We start from the raw sequence: 8,190 nt of genomic DNA, 5'->3' as shown, positions 1-8,190 counted from the left end.
GCCTCTCTATACCATATCAACCCTGCAGGCAAGATACACTTACTAGTGCAATAGTGGCATGACCATTATGCAATGTAATGGTTTGAATACTTGGGTACAGGAAGTGGCACTGTTAAGTACTGTGTGGCCTTGTTGGAGGAAATGTATCATTGTATAGGTGGGCTTTGAGGACTCTGATGCCTAGGCTCTACCCAGGGAGGAAGAAAGCTTCCTCCTGATTGCCTGTAGTGAGCAGTCTCCTCCTGGTTGGGTTTGGATGAAGATGTAGAATTCTTAACTCCTCCAGCACTACATTTCCCTGGATACTGCCATACTTCTTGCCATAATCACAATGAACTGATATTCTAAAACTGTAAGACAACCTTAATTATATGTTTTCCATTATATGAATTGACTTGGTCATAGTGTTTTGTTTTGTTTTGTTTTTATTTTTGTTTGTTTTTTGCAGTGAAAGCCTAAGACAGAAGTTGGTACCAGAGACTGTGGTGTTTCTGTGATATATCTGACCATGTTTTTGTTTAAAGGAATGTAGATTTGGGGATTAGGATTAGGACAATAGTGGAACATGTTAAGTGGGGCCTAATGGGCCACACTAGTAGACACATGGTAGACATTTATATTGGTGATTTGAATTAAAGGGGGGAGGGTTGGCTTAGAGATTTCAGAAAAGTATTTTATTAGGTTGCATAGAGATCATTATTATGTGATAATTTGGTAAGGAATGTGGCTGTAAGAGCTATAACTCCCTGCATAGAGATAATCATGTCCAGAACTACCTGTGGTTCATAAGCCATTTGCCATTCTGATGTGCTCAATGTGCCAATTTCTAAGTCCCATGTTTCATCAGCACTTAACCCAACCATGCCATCATAGTTATCCTCAGGCCTTCCTCTTCTGTTGTAAGTCATTAGATCTCTTCTTCTGTGTGATAGTGATGGGGAAGATTCCAGACCTCTGCTGCCATCCTGTCCACTTCGACTTACGGAAGATGAAGGAGGCTTATATAATCACAATCTCTTCTAGAAGGAGGAAAGGGATGCCCACCCTGACCAGGAGGTAATCTGTGAAAACCCCCTCTTTCCAACATGGGGAATCCCACTAGCCATCCTCAGTGATCATCAAACATCATTGTAAAACCACCATAATCATTGGTTTCATCATAAAAGTTGGGATCATAAAGTCCTACATTGTCATTTGATGGGAAAATCAGATATAAGGTCATGGATGATCTTATGCATTCTACAATCCTGTCAGGGTTCCTCCACAATTTTGTGAGTAGAATAAGAGCAGCAGCAATCCTGGAAAAGCTTAATTGCTATCTTAGCGTTTTCTTGACTTCTTTGATTTTAGCTCCTTTAACACCAATAATTCCTCTGTCAGACTTTGAAGAACCAACAGTCTCAACTCAGAGTCAAAGTCACTTCTTTTACAATGTTGTAATTTACACAGTATCAGATACAAATGGAAACTGGCTGATTGCAGTGGGCAATGGCAACTGCACGCCCTCTTCCAATATAGAGATTGTCTTCAGAATTTCTCTAATTGTCTCAATATCAATGCTGATACTGAGTATGCACTTGAGGCCACTGTTGTCTGACACTGAAACACTGGCATTGGAGTCAATAAAGACACCCTTAATATTTGTGCCTCCTTTTGTAGTTATTGCTCCAGCATTCTTGCTTTGAAGCAAAATTCACAATTCAACCATCCCATCACAATTTCTAGATCTTTTAAAGATTTGTTCCACCTCCAAATCTTCTGCAGGGCATTATCAAATTCATCATTGACTTCATTGTTGGGGACAGTTTCGTCTGGCTGTGCTGTCTCCATCTTTTTAATTAAATGGATCCACCAATTGTGAGAATTGGCAGTTACCACCTGACTGCACTATCTCTATGAGGTCACTCCTATGCTTCACTATTATAAGGAGCATCTTGATCAAGCAGAGTAAGCTTAGAAAGGAAAAATAAAAAAATGTATGATTCTAATAATAAAGGGGGTAGAATATAGCTAAATCCTGTGTTCAAGGATAATAAATTAAATTAAGGGAGTAGTGACCTGGGTGGAGGGTTCCCACCCAGCTAAGCTCATTGTTGATTTGTGCGTATTTGAATGAGGAATAGTCATATGATTTTAGGTGATATTATTACTGATTATTGTTTTTTATTTAGACCTTTAATTTGGAATTAAACAACCCAGAAATGGAGGACATACCCATAATCTTGGTCTTGAGGCAGAGAGGCCAGGGAAAGCTTAGTCTTGGCATGGTGGAGACAAAGGTAAAAAGATTTTTGAGTTCAAGGCCAGCCTGGTACAGAGCAAGTTCCAACTAGAGAAAAGCTTAGGGTCAGGAATGGTGGTATATCTCTTCAATCCCAGAACTCAGGAGACAATGGCATGGGAATTTTTGAGTTCAAGTCAGTCTACAGAACAAGTTCCTTTAGAGCCAAGCTTAGGCAGTAAATGAAAATAGAAAGCTGATAAAGATGTAATGATGGAACAAGGGGCACATGTTCCAGCCCCAGCAAGCAACAGAGCTTGGCATCTTTCTCCACATGGCTATAATCAAGAATAGAAAGACTCCCTGAGCAAATGGTGCTGGCTAGCTGCAGCTAAGAAATTAAGGATGATTAAAAAGAGACCAGAATCATTGAGATGGAATCTTCTAGCTAGTATTTTTTGAAAGCACAAAAAAATTTGTTTCAGAGTTAGACCTGAACTAGTAATGGAACTTAGTGCTGTTTAAGAATCATCCATGTAATACTAGCTTTGAAGGCATGAAGGGGTCATGGAGAGTAGCTGAGGGTTGGCACTATTAGAGGTTATGAAAGGTCACTGGTGATGGTACAGCCTCAGTTACAATTGGCAGCCCAGGACTACAGGTTTCATGCAAGGATTTGAAGGATGACACCATGAAGAGAGTCTAAGAAAGGCTATTGGTAAACCCTAGTTGCAGCAAGAAGATTCAGCATACTGGAGATACCAGTACCATGGGATAGCCACCAAGATCAGCAGCAGCTGTGGAGTGGAGTCAACCAGACCCTAGAGTGTTACAGAGGGCAGAGCTGGAGAACTGACCAAGCCATTTGGAGGAGCCCAGAAGGTCATATGTGGATGCCAGACATTGAAATATGAAACTGTGAATTTGAAGTTGCCTTGACATCTTCAAGATATAAGACATGCCAGAGTCACGGGATACCTGTGGTGGAAAGCTGCTAACAGAGAGTGGAACTAGCATGAAAGAAAGAATTGTGTTTCAGTCAACAAAGTTGAAAGGAGTTGGACATCAAACATGGAGATACAGAGTTTAGAGTTTTCCCAGCTGTTTTTCGGTTTTCCTTTTGTCTAGTATTTCCTCATTACAACATTTTGGAATGGTAATGTATATCCTGTGATGTTAGAAGTATATTATCTTTTTATTATTAGCTTATTATTATTAGCTTTTATATTAGCTTTTTGATTTTAACTTAATTGGTAATTCCAATTAATAGATGGCATGAATCTCAGAAGAGACTTGAACTTTGGACTTTTAACATTGTTGCAATTGTTATAGACTTTGGAGACTTTTGAAGCTGGACTAAATGTATTTTGCATTTATGATATAACTAGGTATGGCTCCCATAGACTCATGGGTTTGAACAAGTTTATGGGGGATAGAGAGGGGGATGTGGTGGTTTGAATGCTTAGTATAAGGAGAGACACTATTAGGAGGTGTGGGCTTATTGGAGGAGATGTTCTGCTTGTTGGAGGAAGGGTGTTATTGCATACTTATTCTTCAAAGTTGCCTATCCATCCAGTGAAGTGGAAAGCCTTCTTCTGGATGCCATGAATCAGGATGTAGAAATCACAGCATCTTTAACACTGTATCTATTTGAAAGCTGTCATACTTCTCACCTTTATGATAATAGACTGAAATCTGGAATTGTAAACTAGCCACAATGAAATGCTTAGGTTTATGAGAGTTGTCTGGGTCATGTTATTCTTCAGAGCAATGAACTAAGCTAACTAAGACATAGTATGTAACCAGCTTCTCATTAGACTTAAAGCCTACATCATTGTAGGAAGCTTTTGTGCCCTATAGTATAATTCTGATAAAAAGTTCACCCCTAGCAGGTCATAGGTCCTCAGGTAGAATATGCTTTCGTAATTCTGATAAAGAATTATGCATAAACATGCCCTCTAAGCATTAATGGTTTTCCCTATAGATTTGAGTTACTCTGAACCTTACTCACAGAAGCTTCTTTTGGCAGTTGGCAGAAGTCAATTGAAGGATTCAAACAAAATAAAGGAAAATCTAAACAAAACCAAAAACCAAATAACAATAACAACAAATCTAAACAAACCCCAAAACTGACCAAAGTAGTAAAATGAACAAACATGTTCTCATGTCACAAAGGTATAGGATCATAGAAGGAAAGTAATAGAGGTTATATAATTATATTTACTTGTATATATATATATATATATTATTTGTGTGTGTGCGTATATGAAATTCTCAAGAATAAAACATTAAATAAATCAAAAAGTAAAAAGGAATCTCCTTCAATCCAAATTTAGTGGTTTATATATGGAATCTAAGATGCTTCAGAAATTGAGGTCTTACCATGAGTTCGAGGTCATTGTGGACAAAGGACTGATGTTCTGTCCCACTATAAAATTTTTAAAAAGCTGAGGATATAGCCCAATGGCAAAAGTATCACACACAAAATCACATATTCAATTTTCAGTACTTCAAAAGATGAAGAATAGTATTTCCATGTTATTAATGAAAGTACCATATGGTAGAAAAATTTGAAAAGACTTGCTAGATGGTCCTTTACCAGTGAGGATACCTAAAGTGAAAATGAGTATATTAAAAGTTTTGAAACATGTTAATAATTACAAAACTAACAATTTAGGAAGACAAACATCACAGAAATGAACCCTTTGCTTCCCACATTGATTTTCATCATGTTTAACAACATGATGAATTTGTTGTTTAACAACAACTGATATTTTAATTAATACAGAAATTATTGCCATAAGTAGGGCATACGAAGTAGCAGGAACCCACAGTTTAGAGGATTTGGAATTTTTACAGAGTTTTGTGGGTTTAGATAAGCTTTTTATTTACATTTTACAGAGATTTGGAACTTTGAGAGAGATGTTGAATGTTTAAAGGAGACAACTTTTAAATTCAACTTTTAAGGTCTATGGCACTTTTAAAAGTGGAAATGCTTATGAAGTGATACTATTTTTAACATAATATCTTGGGGATAAATAAAAGGAAAGAGTCTTAGCTGAATAATAATGTCTTTTTGTGTTGACAGAAGTTAAATATGCTGCATAGTTTTATGTCAACTTGAAACAAGGAAAGTAACTTAAGAAAAGGAAACTCAGTTGAGAAAAATGACTCCATTGTATTGGCCTATGGACAAATCTTTGTGCATTTTATTGATTAACAACTGACAGGAAAAGAGCTATTTTAGGTATTATAGGAAAGCAGGATGGGCAAGCCACGAGAAATAAGCCAGTAAGGAATGTCCCATTGTGATTTCTGTTTAAGTTCCTGTTTCCTATTCTTGGCGGGAGTTTGTCCTGCGTTTTGTCAATGATAGACTGAGATGTAAAAGTGTCAGTTGTAACAAATCTTTTCTTATCCAAGTTACTTTTGATTTTTGGAGAGGTTCACCATCCATAAGGGATCCTTAGCAATAAGGGTTCCACAACAGCAAAGGCATTACTATATCAAGAGTTTCACTAGAGATACAAGGACTCCACAGTGACCAATGCCATTTGAGAGCTGTTGTAGAATACTTGATTACACTGTGAACCCCTGAGATTGTATTATTTCCTGGACAAACCTGTTTTTTAGTATGTTGTTTGATTCAGACTTAGCAGAAACCTTGATCTAAACCTTCAGTCCAAGAGTTTTCTGCTTGAATATTGTAAACAAGGTTGAATAAAGTTAACTATTGGTCAGGAGGCAGAGCAAGCAAATAGCTGACAGGAAGTGAACATAGGATTACAAAGAAAAAAAAACAGAAAGAGTAAGAGGGAGTCAGGAGGATGGATAGAGATGCACAGGAAGGATGCACATTCAGTTTGAAAGATGTTTTTTGAGATGTTGTGTGAGCCAGGATTCTTTCTGAGGGAAAAGGTCATCTGGGTGCTTTCTCTGCTTCTCTGAGCTAAACGGCTTTCACAACAGCATCTGGCTTTGTTGGCAAAACTGAACAATTCAGATTTTGTTAAAAACCGACAGGGAGCAAAAATATCTCTCACAAGATATAAGCTACAGCTGAGTACAATTTTAATTTTACGTGTAAGCACAAGACACAACTACCAATAGCTAGGAATGAATCATCCATAAGATTGAAAAGAGCCAACAAGGCCAACCTATAGTCAGAAAATGTGTCCATTAAACAGACTAAAGAGAATAATAATTCCTGAAAGACAAGATGGGATACTCTGAACAATGTTGACTTAGTAGTAATTACCCATAAGCTATTCATGGTTCTTGTAGCTACAGTCTTAAAAGCAGTAAGCAGAATAAAACATACTTTTTGGTTTCTCATTATAAAACTCCACAGAGACTAGAGAGACAACTTAACAGTTAAAAGTGTCTGCAGGCACTCACAGAAGAGCTGACTAGATAAAAGCTTCACTATCCCAGTAAGGAACATTAAAACCACCCATTTCCACATGGTACCTGCCTTTGACCTCTGTGAGCACTGGTACACATCCAGCATACAATCACACATACACATAAATCAAAAATAAATGTTTAAAAAGAGCAAAACACCAGAAAATTTACATATATGCAAAAATCCACAGATCCAACAATATGAGACTAAGAATACCTGACAACCACTTAAAAAGCAAAGGCATGCAGAATTGTGAAAAAAATAAACCAGTAATGAACATGATCAATGAATCAAGTCTGCCACATAGCTGACACAGATGTTCAAATTAGCAGACAATTATAATAAAAGAGATATTACAACTGTATTCCATATGTTCCAAAGTTGTACAGGATATGGAATATATCTATAAAATGAGAAGTCTCTCAGAAATGAGAACCTCAATGTCGGAGATGAAGATTTTGCTACAGGTTAGACCTTGCAGAAGAAATTACTGAAGTTGAATAGACAAAATGAAAAAAAAAACCTAAAATAAGAGAACTAAATGTTGTTGAGGAAGGAAATGTCTATCAGCTAATGTGAGCTCACATCCAGAAGACTACTGTGTTTCGGACAGGAATTTCCAAAGTTTAGAGGGGAAAAATGAAGAAGTAACTGAAGGAAAACATAGCATAGACTTTTCCAAGCCTGGGGAACACCATAAACTGATGTATCCACAAAAGCTCAATGAACCTGAAAGAACAAACACGAAGGAAATTGTGTTAAGGCTCATCATAATCAGATTGCTCAAAGACTGACAAATAGAAAATGTGAGAAATGGCGAGAATCATATAAATATGGTATATAAAAAACAAGAACAACAACAAAAAACCAATAGAAGGTAAGGCTAATATTAAATTTCCTGTGAAATCAATCATTTCACTGGAACAAAATTCTCAAAGTAATAAAAAATTATAATCAGACTGTCAAACTAGATATTATACATATACTCACATTATATAGTTGTGAAGATACCAAGTTTCATTTCCCTCCAAAAGCAATGTGCTTTCAAATTCCTCTCTTCTCTCCTTGAAATAGTCAATGGATTTAATCTTTTATAGATTCTGAATAGTTTACTTAAATATAATTATATACTATGTGCCCACCCATAGAGATTTATTCCCTTATTGTAATTAAGGTTTTCAGGTCGAACCATGATGTAGAATGAATTAGCATTCAATTCTTCTTATGGCTGAGTAACATGTCATTACATGGACATATATTTTGGTTGTTTATCAATTAACTTTTATTATTTTAAAACTATCATGGATAGTGTAAATATGATCATGCGTGTACACAAATTTTTCAATTACCTTGTATATAAATTTAAGAATGGAACTAATGAGGGAATCATAAGTAGATATTTAATTTTATCAGAAAAATTTGCAAAAACTAGAACACTTTGTAATTTCCTCAGAAATGTATGAGGATTTTAAATTATGTATATATTTGGCAATATTCTCTAATACCCATTACTATGTCCATACTCAAAGAATTTAAATTAGATAGTATATATTATATTTTCTAG

At 36.2% G+C, this 8,190-nt stretch overlaps 1 pseudogene; it reads right to left on the bottom strand.

Moving 5' to 3' along the window:
* Positions 1-628: 628 nt before the first annotated feature.
* On the bottom strand, positions 629-1,830 carry LOC116895575 (annotated as a pseudogene).
* Between the last annotated feature and the right edge of the window lie 6,360 nt (positions 1,831-8,190).

Source organism: Rattus rattus, chromosome 3 (genome assembly GCF_011064425.1).
Source record: "Rattus rattus isolate New Zealand chromosome 3, Rrattus_CSIRO_v1, whole genome shotgun sequence".
NCBI classification, from domain to species: Eukaryota; Metazoa; Chordata; class Mammalia; order Rodentia; family Muridae; genus Rattus; species Rattus rattus.
Note: the sequence above shows the minus strand (reverse complement) of the source record. Positions and strands in the feature narration are given on the sequence as shown.